The 16,198-nt window shown below is 42.1% G+C and overlaps 1 protein-coding gene across 2 annotated transcripts in view; it reads left to right on the top strand.

The window, feature by feature from the left end:
- Positions 1-16,198, top strand: part of LOC115407818 (synaptosomal-associated protein 25-A-like) — a 36,998-nt gene that overhangs the window by 622 nt on the left and 20,178 nt on the right. The window lies entirely within an intron of this gene.

Below are 16,198 nucleotides of genomic sequence, written 5' to 3' on the forward strand. Positions count from 1 at the left end.
ATGTACACTACAACAACACGCAGTAAAACTACAGCACAAAGACTACAACAACACACAATGCCACTACTACATCTACACTAAAAAATACACACAGTAACACCACAACAAGACAGGAAGCATGCAAAAGTATACAGTCTAACAACATATACAGTACAACACAGTAACAGCACAACATCAACATTACAAACGCCTGCTTAAACTCAAACTTTCACTTTTTGGTCAAGCGGACAAATGACCCAGCAAATGAAAGTAGTTGAAAATACTGACATCAAGTGACATGATCATGTTTGAAGACTGATGTGAAGATCGTAGCATGGACGTATATTTTCATAGTTTTTCCCTTCATGGCCCGGGACCATGAGCATTCAGAACCATAGACAGCTCCACAGCTCTCACACTAAAGACTGGAAAACACACTTAACACTACAGTGAAGACAGTACAAAAACATACAATAACACTACATCAACACAATAAAGCTACAACATCAACATTACAAAAACGTAGTCACACACCATTACAAACACCTGGCACTCTGCTCCTTTAAATCAAACTTTCTCCTTTTTGTCAAGCGAACAGACCTGACCCAGTAATTGACACTCGTTAAAAATGCTGGCATCGAGTGGCACGATTATGTTTGAAGTGAAGACTGATGCAAAGGTTGTAACATAGACGTATCTTCTCATTATATTTCCCTTCGTGGCCCCCCATGTATGAGAGGCATTATTTCTGGTGGAGATCACACTATCCAGACTTTGATTTTCTCATTTTTGAACCCATCTTTGGTTCAGGTGTCACATTCGCTACATTTGATCATTAGCAGGCCAGACCTGTCAGATGAGGATAACAACCCATCCATGCTTTCATCCCTCCCCTGTACCACTTTATTCAGCTCAGGCTTGCGGGGCAGTGCAGCTCAGCTAACAAAGCCTAAAGGCAGGGGGCATTCTGGACAGCTTACCAGGCCAAACACAGACAGACAAACACAGTCAATCCCAATTTAAAGCCACCAATTTACCTCATTTTGGACAGTAAGAGGAAACACATGGAGTGAGAGCATGCAGAGTCCAGACAGAGAGACCCAGCCCAGATTCAAACCCACTACACCACTGTGCAGTGTCAAACAATGTATAATCATGTGAAAACCCTCTGAAATAGTGGGATATAGAGACTTTTACTTTTCTTGCTCCCAAGAAAAACTCGCACTGACCAAATGCCTGTTGTGATGACCTCTGGGTTGGCCTGGTGATATGGTGACAACGTCGTGTCATTTCATCAACCTACTTGCTACGTTTTGAATGCCAGTGCCACTATATGGCACACACACAGATATATAATGAATTAAAGCAGATACTCTATAGATGATTAGATCATGAAGCAGTTTAAGCATTGTGCATAGTAGAGTGCCAATGCAAAAAAAAAAAAACATGCACATGTTTCAGAAAATTCTGTTTTTTTTTTTCATTTATCTAATCTTTATTTCACCAGGTAAGTCATGAAGAAAGATTTTTTTTTGATACTCCTTTTCTAAGCGATTGCTTTATAAGCAGTCTGCAATCAGATGGCTTCTGCAAACACTTCGCTGAGAGAGACCAAATGCTGAAGCCATGGAGGGTGAAAGTGTGCCTGTTTTTGTTCCTGTTAGGCTCAGATTACAGCAGCAGAAGTCTTTGTTGAGACTGAAACTGTGAAGCTGCGTGAGCCCATTCTGCTGTAAAGACACGCTTTAATTCTGATTTTAAAAAGATACAAACTGCACGCCCTGCATGTTTGCCGTCTTGGCTCTACTGCACCTGCGCTAATGTCAGTAAAGGACAAAGAGCTCAGGCCATCTCTTAAGCAGATCAACACGTGTGAGTCCGTGCATGTGCGTGTGTGTGTCTTCGTTTTGCAGCCTGGTGTTGTTTGTAACCAGAGGTAAACAGGTTGGTATTCCTGTGAGAATCAGATCAGAAACGTGCTGTGTTCAAAAGCTTACTGGAAAGCATTTGTAAACTTTGTTCCTTTGATTAATTGAACTTTGGGAGCTGGATTAGGCTGCAGAGAAGTACAGAAGACACAGAGCTGGTCAACACTTTGCAAAGAAAGATAATTACGTGTGAGTGCAAACATTTGACTTCATGGTGAATTTCAATAGAGACGAAGACAAATATTCAGATCAAATCATTAGTTTCAAGTCCTGCTGAGCAAATGGAAAAAGATTAGGATCAAGCTGATGAGCACGGAGTGATTCTCCTGACTTTAATGAAACAGAGTCTGAACTGGGTGGTGCTGAAATGAAGTGTGTTTTCACAGTTCATGAGGTTTTCTTGTTACGATTGTCTGTACTTTATTTATACTTTATACTTTATATTTAGGATTTTTTTAAAATTCCTGTCACATTTTATAATAAGGGTCAGATTTCTGCACTGCGTTTTATTCTATCAATCACATTGTGACGTACTGTTTTCTGACATTCATGGCATATTGTGTTCTATCCCATTAATTTGAAGACAGTGGTACGCCTGCCATCAGCAGAACATGAGCGCTCAATAATGGTAAATGTAGAAATGTCCATCATGTTTCCTTGTATATAATTATTGTGAAATCTATCTAATGCCATCACTCATACAAAGCTTAAAATAGGAACCTCTGGACTCTCATATGAAGTAATATTGTCCTATTCGATCATTAATTATTATTATATCACTTTGCACCCAAGCAGAATTTATTGATCTATATTGTAATGTATCAGAGTAGACTGTCCCATTCTGTAACTGGATTACATTTTGTCATCACACATCATATGCTGCCATATCGGAGACACATGCGGTGTCGTGTTTTAATCTATAATATGGGATTATATTCTATCATGTATGGTATTTTGTCCACACTTTAGAGTCCTTGTTAATGTTAAAAAAAACTGAATTGCTTGACACTATGAACTGAAAGCCATGTCAATCTAAAAGAAAATAAATAGCAAAAAACAATAGATACCACTCTTAACAGTCCAGCTGTTATAAAACAAGCTACCACTAGTTAATCTGCCCCCCTTCACAGTGCAAATAAACTTCCAGAAAGTGGTGCAGATCAGTGCTGTGCCCCATGGCGAGGAGGCAGGACCCTGATGGAGCTTGTCGTCCTGGTTCAGGCTGAAAAACAGTGCCAGAGTCCAGCTGAAAGCCACAGACGCAGCAGTTTGCACCAAGACATGCACTCTCTTCAGCACATTTCCAGCCTGTCAGGACCAATCTTTTACTTTTCAGCCCAGCACTTTCACGCTTTCTGCTGTTTTTACACCACTCACAGTGTTACTTCACATGCACATGTGTATCCATCAGGTTTGTGATGACACATGTAACAAACTTCCCACTCAAACTTGGACCTCAGAAATGAAAGAGGTGCCTGCAGATCAGTGCTTGGATATGTTTTCTCCATGGTAGGATAAGCACCAAGCAATGAAGTGTGATGTATGTTCAATAATATGCACATTTTCTGCAGCTATTGCCACCTTGGAGTTACACTGATATTTTGTTTCAAACTGAACATTTAAGAATCCTGGTATCTATCAATCAGTCACATTGTGTTGCATAGTTTAGTCTGTAATCTAAATTTATCAGCAACATCTAACATCTAGGTGCTTTGATGTAAAAAAATGTAAATATGCTCCAGAGAAAACAGTAAAGATAATAACAAGAAACCAGCCAGCGAGCACATCTGATGGGCTTCCTTGTTAGAAAAGCGTTCTTTGCTTCTTGTGACAAATCGTACCTGCCCACCTGCTGCTGTCCCCAGCCCCCCCCAACCCCCACCGACCACACACACACACACACACACTCACACTCACACACCCTTCTTCTCAGTCTCACCACCCATCACTCACCGCTCCATCACCCAGCCCACAAAAAAGGTGACAAATCACCAGCAGCTTCAGCCTGGTCCTGCTACATCTGCTGTTACCACACACACGCACACACACACACACACACACACACACACACACACACACACACACACACACACACACACACACACACGGAACCAGAGTCATCTTTTTCAGTCACACCCTTTAATTTATTCCTCTTGTTACGTCCAGGACTTTGTGTACTATTCTGCTCATTAGATTTCAGTGTAATGATCTAAAAAAGTGCCACATGGCAGAAACAGAGCAGCGTGTTGCAGTAATCACTGGTCTGTTACTTGTTGCTCACTTTTAATGATTCTGGCTGCACTGTGGTTACCCAGCACTCAGTTCTGTACTGTTAGGTATTTCCACTCTATATGTGCGAGGGGCAGACGTTTTAGAAGGAAAGTCAGATGTTTGGTGGCGTGTGTTCAAATTGATGCAGTAAAAGGAGTTTTAACAGTACTGGTTGGTGAATTTTTCTCAGTCTCTCAGTGTTCATTTTAATCGGTCTTGTATTAGTAGTGAATCTGTTGATGAACAGAGATCATTCTGGCTAGATTTATTTTTTTAAACATGAAAAGTAGGATTTGGATTTCCAAAGAACTTTTGACTGACATCGGTGGAAACGACAGGTTTTTCCATCACAGCAAACCTTCAAAGGAGTCATGTTTGGGAGTGTCTCCAATGGGAAAGCTCAGATGGTAGTTCAGCACAGACTTTGGTGTGGTAAATCTGCCCCTATACCAGAAGGAGCAAGAGAGATGGTGTGACGCTGTCACAAGCACGACATGTTAGCAGGCTCAGCACATTTGAAAAAAAAAAAAACAGTGAGTTAATCTTTGGTGGCTTCACGATCTTGAACAAATACGTGAAAATGAGATGAGACTGAGTCATTAAATGTAATTTACAGACACCATGTGGAGTCTCAGGTGTGGCTCCTGTTTTGTTTCTCAGTGATTCTTAGATTTTCACACTGCTGTGCTGAGCTGCTTGTGAACACACACACACACGCACACACACACACACACACACACACACACACACACACACGCACGCACGCACGCACGCACGCACGCACACACACACACACACACACACACACACACACACACACACACACACACACACACACACACACACACACACACACACACACACACACACACACACACACACACACACACACACACACACACACCTGTATTCGCAGATCTCAAGGTTCCATTAGGAGATTTATCCGCAGATGCTTGACTCTGTGATATGATCCTCCACATCGATCTGGATGACACAACAGATGTGGAGGAACCTGCTTCCCGCCGGGTTCACTCTGCTGTTTTCCTGGCAGCTTTGAAACTGCGCAAATAAGTAAAATTCAAAATACTTGAAACATCTTTTTGCAAATGAGACAGTTTTTCCTTATGCATGTATGTATGTGTATGCGCTTGTGTTACGTAATCGTCTTGCTTTGTAGTAATTTTCGTGTGAGAATACACACATACACACACACATATATACACACATATAAAACATTGTTACAGTACGTGACATTTGCGAGTTTGCAGAAATGAACAGCATGTACAGAGCAGCATGTTGACAGGTGTCCATTTGAATGTGTGCACGATGGAGGAGAGAAGAGAAGAAACAGAGAAAAAGGAGGGGGTGGTGTGTGTAAGAGTGTGTTTGCCGGCGTGCATCCTGGGTTTTGTGTGTGTTAGTGTGAGCAGAAGTGAGAGAGACTGAATACCAGAGTGAAGAAAAGGGAACGCATGCATGAGGGGAAAGTAGAAAAAGAGCGAGAGACGGAGTGGTCCACGTGTTATGTAAGGGTTGTGAAGCCTCTGTGTGTGCATGCATGTGTGTTTGTGTGTGTGTTTGTGTGTACTCTGTAGACCTGCAGATTAATCCAGTGGGTTTTATCCTCAGTGAATGGGACAGTGGGGCTTTGCAGTGATTATCCCTGCAGGCCACAGATGATTGCTTTGAATCTCCTGTACGTCCCGCACTAGCATGTTTCAGCGTTTGCACTGCAGCCTCTATTTTTTCTGTGAAAACGGAGGAAAACAAATTGCACCAAAGTTGAAATATAAACATTTGTGTTGATCTCAGATTTTTTTTTTCTTGTCTATTTTTCAATGTTTGAATGTTTCCTCCCTGCCTGACTCCGCCTCTCAGGGCCCAGCTTCCTGTCGTCGGTCTAGTCCCCTGGTTAATCTGCCCGCCTCGGCCGCAGCCCGTCACCGTAGCTTTCCACTGGTGCGCTCTCCTCCTTCGGCTTATGTAACCAGGAAATGTCAGAAACACAATCTGCTCCATCATCCCTGCTCAGCAGAGGCTGACATGGCTGAATGCTGGGAACATGCCCCTTCTGCTTGTTTAGGGTCTGGTAATCCCCGCCCCGCCCCTCCATCACAGGAAAGGTGTTAAAATCAGTCTGGTGTTTTTAAAGTGACTTTTTTTTTTGCATCTTCCTGTTGGTCGACATTTCGCCTCCTTCCCTGGTCACTTCTGGAAAGTTCGACCAAAAGATAATGATGCATTAGCAAGTTATCTTCCGTTTATTTCAGAAAATAACAATAATAACAATAAGATTGGTGTTTCCGGCAGATTTCCTTGGTGATTTTCCACAGCAGATTTCCCTCTGTGTGTCCCTCCTGCCTCTCCATAGGCGCTGTTTTAATTCGCTGAGGCCATATTGTCACAGCAGGCGCTGCTGTGGGCAGGAAACCAACTTGTTCCATTCACACTCCATCACTGTGGTCGGCCTGGACGGAATTCAACAGGCCACACGATGAAGCTGTTCACTGAACATTTGACATTCGTCAGTCTTTATTTTTTATTTGTTTAAGTTTATAGTCAGTAATTTAGTCAAATAGTGAAAATATTGGCTGTGTTTTGGTCCACAGTGTACGTAATCAGTACCTCCTGCTCCCCATGCATGGAAAGCTACTGTTTGTGCACGTTGGTGCAGTGGTTTGCACTCCTGCCTCACAGCTGGATTAGAACCATTTCAAGTCAGAGCTGTGGAGCCTTTCTGTGCAGAGTGGAGTGTTTTCTCCAGGTAATTCAGTTTCCTCCCACACTGTCGAAACATCCATTTGAAGTTAATTGGTTGCTCTTGTGTGCGATTGACTGTTTGCCCTGTGATGGACTGGAGACCTGTCCAGGGCATTCCCTGCCTTTACCCACAGTCATCTGCAATCCGCTCCAGCATTCCTCCACCATAAGGCAGATAAAGTGGTCTGGAAGGTGGATGAGAAGTTTTTCCTTCTTTTTTAAATTCTTTGTGTTTGTTTGCTGCATTACCAGAGTGGATACTGCAGATATTTGCTGCTGCTGCTGCTTCTGTTCCATTTCTTTTCTCCGGGTTCTGTGAGGCCAAGGTGACTGCCTGTCAAGTGATGGCTGCATCTGAACTAAACTAGAGTTGATGTGACCGAACACCTTTTGCAGTCTGTTTCACAGGGAACTGAAGAGGAATAGTAACGTAACTCTTGATTCATCTTTGGAAATCTTACGGAAGACTTTTACAATTCTTCAAAGATATTGTTTCTTCACATGTCAGCATTGAAGACTCTTGAAGCCATTTTGACAGCAGAAGTTCAGCATTTCTGACGTTTGTTCATTCTCTCCGCATGATCTGTGCTGACTTGTGTTACAGTCAGGAGTTTGCTGAATTATTTCCATGGAGATTATGTCTGTGATTCATCTTTGCAATATTGTGGTCACAAGTGAAGCTGTTATTTTCAGTCCCATTTAGTTCAAACCAGCACATATAAAGATCCATAAAAGTAGGATTGCATTGCATTTCCCACCGCAGTGATTTAAATGTATATTCACTTCACTCCATTTCATTTCCCTTTCAGTTGTTATATCCGTATCTATCAGTGTAACAAAGTGTGTGTTTGTGTGCGGACTTGCAGGGTGCGTTAGCAGTGAGGCATGAAGTGGTGGTTGAGCTGTCTGAATAGTTTAGCCCCGAGGCTCCCATCATGCTCTCTGTCCAGGTCACATCTTGGTGTGTGCGTTTGCTGCCCTTATATAGGTCAGCAGGCACACACAGCTAGTTTGTATCACTGTATGGATGCTCACCACGAGAAGAGGATAATATTGAATCTAAATATCTAGAAAATGTAATATTTATTAAATGTGATTTTTTTTTCTTTTTTTGCTTGAAAATAGAGTCAATCAGTGAATCAAATATGATTCAGTCACATCCATCTCAACCCCACCTAACATGATAATATAAATCCAAACAAAACTGAGCCACTCCAGGTAGTATCCTGCCAAAACCCCGAGCTTTTACTGGTGGAGAAACCCTCCATGTTGTCAAGGTAGTCTGAGCATGACTGATCTGATATGCTACATATACAGTACATATATATCAAGTGTCAGTCATACTCAGCTGAGTGTTTGATGCTATACAACACTCTGCTGAGGCAGCCTAATGGCAACTTGACAAGCCATTAGTGGAGACAGAGTGTTGATAATAAAGCTTATAAGTAGGTGCGTGCTTATATTAATGTGCATTAAAGGCTCCTGGCTTGCACATTTTAGCCAGGGCTACCTTAATGTTAGTATCAGTAATGTTTTTCCCAAGTGGGGTCTTTTCACCGCGCAATCTGGAAAACATCAAACAGCGTCAGCTGCAAACAAGAAAACATGAAATTTGTAGCATATGATCCAAAGGTTGCTTCTCAGCATATTTAAAGTATGTAAATGTATTCATGCTCAAATACAATTTGTACAGCTTGATATATCGAGCTACTTTTAAAATCATTAACTTGTACAGAATACATGACGAACTCAGTTAATATTCAGACCCTATTGTTGTTCCAACACAATAAAATCCTTCTCCATAAATTCCTAACACAACACAGTTTTTTTGTTTGAGAAATGTATTTTGAATTTAGATGGTTCATACAGATGAATAGAAACAATTGCGTGGTATTATACTGGAATCAAATCCAGATAATCGCCTATATCACTCCTCGACATTCAAGGCTTTCAGGGCGATTCGTCATTTTATCTGGTTGTCTGCATTTGACATGTTTGGGAAAAATCAGTAAATTGTAGCATCTTCAGAAACCAGAGTAAAAGAAAAGATGTAATCGTCAGATCCACTCGTCATTTACATAGTGAATGGCAGCTGCGGTTGCTTGTGTGGTTAACTGGGGGGACAATGTGAATTTGTTGTTGTGGAGGAAAACATGGTTAAAATCCATGAGTTTCTGCTGATACATCCTGCCACAAGCCGTGTTGCCCAGCAGCACAAGCCAATTCTCCGCCTGAGGAAGAGCGGCCCTGTTTCTAATCAGAACACTGACAAATAGTGTTCTTCCATCAAAACCGATTTTGAATTTTGAACACAGAAAATGTCAATTCCTTTTAATTCAAAGAACAACTGGTTTGATTGGATTACCCACATTAAAAGTTGTTGACCTGGCCATAAATCGCTGCACACACTCTGCCGTGCTGAGACATCTGGAACATTTGCTCCTTGTGCCTCATGTCCAATCATTCACATCAGGCTGACGCAACATCCGAAGTGTCAGGAGGTTCGACATGTCCTGCACACACAATTCACTTTCAGTGTGTGTGTGAGTGTGTGCGTGTGTGCGCGCTGTATGTACCCATGCTGTCATGCCCATCTTCACATGCAAGGAGCATCCATGCTGGCACATGTCACACACACACATACACACACTGCTGCTGCATTAATAATGGTGACCCAGCTCGATCCAGTGAATAATGAAACATGGTTCTGCTTTGACGTGGTTAGATGGAGGACACACACATACACACGCACACACACACACACGGGCACATGCACACACCTATACACACCCGTGTCTGCACCGCTGCTGCCCCTCTTCTTGTCCTTGGCCCAGTTGTCCTGCTGTGATGCCATCAGTTTTCCTGGTATAGAGAGCAGTTAACCTTCACACACACTCGTGTTTACAGGCTGACGCGGTGGCTCTGTTGTGTCCACCGCTCTCGGTTTTTATGGGCAGGAGAGAGGAGGCGTGATGTGCTGGTTTACCTGTTTCAAGGCTTTTTATATTGTGGTGTTATCTGCAGCTAAATGAAAGAATAAACCATCAACAGGAATCCAAAGACAGAAGAGATGGAAGGCAGGTCAGGTCTGGTTCAGTTAGAGGAAGAGGATGTTAAATGTCTCTGCGTTCATCAATATTAATGTAACCCCTCAGTGGTTTTTGCACACTGAAGTAAGAATAGTGCGAGAATGAGAACAAAATGTCCTTTCTGTGCTGACATCTTTTCCAGCCCTCTGTTACTTCTCCTTTGTGTGTATTTTTCCCGAACGGCTGACTTGTCACCTTTCAACAAACACAGCATCCGAACCGGATTCATTTCCGTCCTGCCGTTTAGTGACTTGCAGCCAGCCTGAGTCGCAGAGAAAAGGAGTGTCAGAGAAGTGGCAGCGCTGATTTCCAGTCATGCCAACCGTCTCAATTCCCACCAAAACACATGAATGACAGGGAGAAAAAGTGCAACAGCGTCCCAAAAGCATCTCTCAGATGTAGGTTAGTGCTTCTATAAGCCCGTGAGAAACGTACAGCCAAATAAATGACGCGCTGACCTGATTCTGGTGACTGTGAGATTCAGTGCAGCCACAGTGTCCTGATGTCCTATTTCCTCCTCAAACATTGTTTATCTGGAATGAACATGGTGCCTGATTGATCGCAGTGTTTTGGGTTCAGAGTGGAGGCAGTTTATCACGACAGGACGCCACACAACGGCCCCTTCATCTCCTTATCTCTGTGTTTCTCCTCTTGTGCACATTGGAGGACATTGTATTTTTTTACCTGTGCATTTGTCTTTCATCCATTAGATTCTTTCATGTTTTTCGTATATTAAGTGTTTTCTGTTTCCTTTTCTCTGACTATTTAAGAAATTAAACAAATCATTTTCAAATAGCTAAAGTTTAACTGTTCATCTAAAAAAAAATATTTTGGGCATCAAATAAGAATTGTTAATTTTCCGTTTTCAGTTTAGAAGGAAGCAGAATTTATGTATTTTTACAAGTCAACATTAGAAAATTCAACATGTTCATTTTTCGATATTTGGAGATCAATAAAGATGAAAAAATAAGGTATTCTTATTACCAGTGAAACAAGGCTTATAGAATGTAGTCAGACATTTGGAAGAGCCATCCATCCATCCATCCATCCATCCATCCATCCATCCATCCATCCATCCATCCAGTCCCCTCAGGACAGGTCACAGGAAGACTTTAGAATAATGTTTTCACTTTATTGTACCAGTTTCCTCTCATCTTGATTTCAGAGGCTTTTCAATGATGAACACATTCCGATGTTAATCTCAAGCTACAAAACATCAAAATAATAAAATACCGGAAGACTCTCATTACAAATGCACTTTATAAAGGCAACGTGACACTCGACTGGTGGTGATGCTGGTCCCTGGATCCATTCACAGGTTGTCAGGTAGCCAGGAAGATGGTCATATTTTAATTACCAGAAACTTTTCTGGGTAGCAAGATTAATGTATGCCCACTGAAAAATGTGCACTCATCCTCTTTCCGCTCCCCGTGTGGACATGTAGAAAAATGTATTCCAGCAGATTACTCATCACGGGTCTCGTCCTCAGTTGTACGAACAGAAACAAGACGTCAACAAGAACTCTCGCCATCTGCACCTTCGCATCAAGTGGTGTTTTGTCTCGACAGCACGGTGGAGCTCAGTCCCACAGGATGCATGTTATGCACTTATGTACACTAAGCAGTAATACATTCAAAGCATATCCTCCTGAGCTGGTGTGAATGGAAGAGGAGGCAGTAAAGAGGGGCGTCTGCAGCTGTTTAACCAGCGTGTTATGAATGCAACTTCTCAAATGTTCACAAAACACTTGTCTCCTGTACGTGGGCTCCCACATCGCTAAAACCGCTTCACATTGTGCTTCTCACACAAACACACACTTCTTAGATTGGGGCTACAGAGTGGGATTTTCCTTTTGTGTACTTCCACTGGATTCCTCTTTGTGGCCTGAAATAGCTCAGTGGTTGAATTCCTCCACAAATCTGCGCTGCGTAGCCGTGCGCTAATCGTGACAGTGCTAATCCATTCCCCCTCTGGAGCTTTGTGCTAAAACTATACGGCACTCTGTTCTACCGTGCCGCCTCCAGTGGAACAATAGGAGGAAGACTTACAGGGTTCAGATGATGTTTCTCTACATGCCATGAGATTGCAGGCCCTCTGGTGAGCTCAGGAGAAAACGGGATGTGATGATGGATGTAGCAGACAAGGCGGGAGGCAAGCGGTGACACACAGGGACGCCCAGACGCACCAGAAATTAGGGGGTTTGAAGCAACAAAAGAAAACAGGCAGTATGAAAGACGTACAAATGAGCCAGTGGATTCTTGCGGTGCAGTGAGAGGATTACATCTGATTGTCAACATTTTCCCCACCAGAACTGGAGAAGTTGCCTTTGTGATCCGGTGTTTTCCTGGTTTTTGCTCACTCGGGTCACGTCCTCACTTGTTTTCAAATCTTCTCTCACCTAATTTCAGCAGCTTTTAGGATTAATGCTATTAATACTTCTATCAATAATTCACTGTTGCCCTTTCAGTGCCTCCAGTCTCTCTTCATGCATGATTTTGTTGAGTTTTCCTGTGTGTGTGTGTAATTATTGTCAAATACAAACTTCACAGCTACTGTATCACCTACAGATGAGGACAAACAGGCTTTGAAATAGCCAAATAAATTGGAAGGTAACAGAATTCATTTTTGTTGTAAGCTCCCTCTTTCTCAAACATCCACTGCAGATATTCACAGACAGACTGTGCAAAGGAGATGAACCGAAACAAAGAAAGCAAAAGAGACAAGATCTCGTCAGAGAAGAGTGTGTGAGAGCATGTCTCCCTGTGTGTGTGTGAGTGAAAGAGAGAGAGTGAGAGAGAGGGAAAGAGCAGAGAAAACATTGGAGACTAAATCCTCTTTCCCCGCTGACTTTAATCTCTCCCTGGGCTGAGCCTGGCAGTTCAGGCCTTCCAGCAGCTGTCAGTCAAACCCGCTAACGGACAGCAGAGCCACAGGTGGGGGATGGGAACGCTCGGACCGCACGTTACGGCAGCTACACTCAAACATGCGAGGCTAATGAAGACGAAGTGAGATGGACAGACACAGGAAAATGAAAGACTGGCTTCTCGATGTATCGTCTTATTACTTCAAACATTCAGAAATCTGCATTCCAGACTTTTCTGTTTGGTCGCCCATCTCATTAGTTATGGATTCCTGCTCTGGCATTCAGTCCTTTAACTTACCTGTCTTGTTGTGATGTGTTAAAGGAGACCCGTCATGCTCATTCGGAGCCTTTCTGCTAGCGTTTTAGCTTTCACCTTTTTAATTTCATCCTTCATGGATGGGCTGCTTTCTTCTGATTGGCTGGCTTCCAGGAAGATTCTCTGGCTGCTTCCTTTTCTGAGCCACATGACCATATGTGGATTGGGTCATTTTATGCCTTCCTGCCTCAACTGGGCCTCAAACCTGTTGGCCAAGACTCAATTTATTGCAAAACACGAAATAAATCAACAACAACGACAACAAAAATTATATTGAGGTTTTCATATTTAAAAAATGAAACAAATTTGTTCAGTCCAGATGGAAACGACAGAAGCTGTACTCTGCTTTTAATAGATAACAAATGGTGCCTAGTTGACTGTGATGATGGGCTGGCTCTTATCGTGTTCCATGATACACACCAGTTCTGCAGAGCATCTACTGCTGAGTAATCCTGTTGCTGCAGTGTTTTTTTTTTTTTTTTTAAAGGTTTTGCAAGAATGTAACAGATTCTGCACAGTATTTCCTTTGAAGTGTAACCATCTATCACTGTAATTTTTGGACTGTATTATTGGTGAAAAATGCTTACAAATCCGGTTTTCTAATAGGATAAAGATGTTTCTTTGATTGCGATTGCTTTTGCAAGTTTTCCAGCAAAAGCGTTCTGAGGTGGTCATAATAAAACTGATTCTTTTCCCATTAGTCCGACATCCTGGGGTGAATGTTCACCTGTCTGGCAGTAGATTATCAGTAAAGGTCTCGTCTAAATCAGATGTATCGTACAACAGCATCAGTGACATTAGTGTGACATTTGGCTGACATTTGAGTGGACAAACGATTGTCGTTCATGTGTGATTAGGTGCTTTACGGGTGTTTTCTCGTTCATTTGCTTCACTGTAATGCTATTAATGTACATCGTGCTATAAATTCATCAACTGATTATCAGTAATCACACCCAGACTAGATGTCATACTGGAAGGACAGTATTTGTGTTTGAAACTTTTTCAAAAAAATAGTAAAATGTCGTCGGTAGAGGCGTTGAAGTTTGAGATTGAGTGACGAACACAAGGATGGAGAGAGCGATCACCGTCGCTGTGACAGGAAATGAGAAGTAGACGCTGAGCTGTGTGCGAGAAGCAGCTTCGCTGCGTGAAGATGAAAAATCACTGTGACTGGGACGACGTACGCAGTGAGTGTGGATGAGCTGAAGAAAACCATGCAGAACGTGACAGTTTTTATAACATCACTGGTACGGGAACATTTACAGATGTCCTCGCTCATGTCTCACTTTGAGACGACAGAGCTTTCTTTAAGTGTGCTGAACGTTACAAACCATCAATACTGTTGCCGCTGACAGCAAATCCATGGCGACACTGTCTACCAAGTGGGCATAAAGTGGGTACAACTGGAGGTGGGAATTCTTGGGGATGTGCCATTTGGAAACTTAGTGTCATTTTCTATAACAGTAAAATATATCTAATATCAAAACTGAATAAATTTGCATATTTCAAAAGAGGACTGGCGATCAATGACTGTTAGAGCATTATTTAGAATTAATTGAAGAAAGTGTAAGAAAATAAGAACTTTTCCATTTGGAAGATTATGTGTTTGTAGTTACAATTTCATATTTTCCAAAGAAACTGAGTCCACTTCAGATTCTCTGTCCACTTTTTGAATTCTGCCATCTGCTTAGAAATTTGAAAGAAAGGTTGATTTTTACTGGATCAGTTCTTCTTCTTCCACACATCGGTTTCAGTCACACAACGTCTGTTTTTTTTTTTTTCCTCCCATGTGATGTTTTCCAGTCACCTTTCACCTGTGATGTTGTTAATCTGTGAATTCACACTCGCTCGGCTGTTTCTCTCATTGTCTGGAGCTTCAGCTTCAGCCAAATGGCTAAAATGCAAAATGTCAACATAAATATTTTAAAGTGCAATTCTGTACAGGGTGTGGCAAACCAAAAAACACACACACACACACACACACACACACACACACACACACACACACACACACACACACATGCGCACACTAAAGGGATAGAAGCACTTTGAAAAGGCGTTTTTTTCCCCCCTCTCTCCCCTCCATCTCTTTTCCCGGCATGTGTTCAATTATTAAGCGCCATGACGACTCCACGGGAGCGGAGGCAGCCAGGCCGAGATCGGGGCGGGGCGGCACAAGGAGATACTTTATCACACATCCAGCTGTGGACAGAACTGACCTTGTGTCCATTCCCATCAGAGATGTTGTACAAGAACTGATTGATGGACGCAGTCGATGAGTAAAAAAAAAAAAAAAAAAACAAGGTTTTTTTTTTTTTTTTGCTCCTTTACCAGCAAATTAAAGGAGACCTGTTCTGCCTATATGGATGTCACAGACATGGTTACGCAATATAATGGCATTCAGGTTAATCATGAGGTGGAGCGAAGGTTTAAATAACTTCTTTAAAAGGAATAAAAAGTGAGCTCACTTTTTATTAGCTTATCGTAGCTCATCACGAATGTCCTGTCAGTGCCATCTTCCACAGAGACAGCTGCAGCTGTAAGAAGGCGAAGCTTTCGTCAAATTACAACCATAGAAGCACTTCCTTTTTTAGTTTATAAAGCAAATCTATTTCACCATGCATCACCATTTTCACTGATTCCTAGGTAGATAATCTGCCTGCACCGTACAGGATTGCTCTTCCTCTCTAGATATTTGCCTTTATATTATGTACATTATCAAATTGTCACATACAGGATTTAATCTTCAATACTGTTTTATCTAACTTAGCATTGCAGGGCTGTGAACTTGATGTTTTACAGGGAAAACTGGGAGATATTCACAAACTCTTACATCTATATCTATGGTCAGATTAGTTCTTTTGGACTGTCGGAGGAAACAGGACTAGTCTGAGAAAAGCCACACACATTCAGGGAAAAACATGAGAATGACATAAACCTTGAAAATAGAACTTAAGGCACTTTGACATAATGCGTCAATGTTGCCCAAAAC

This window comes from Salarias fasciatus, chromosome 1 (assembly GCF_902148845.1).
Source record: "Salarias fasciatus chromosome 1, fSalaFa1.1, whole genome shotgun sequence".
NCBI classification, from domain to species: Eukaryota; Metazoa; Chordata; class Actinopteri; order Blenniiformes; family Blenniidae; genus Salarias; species Salarias fasciatus.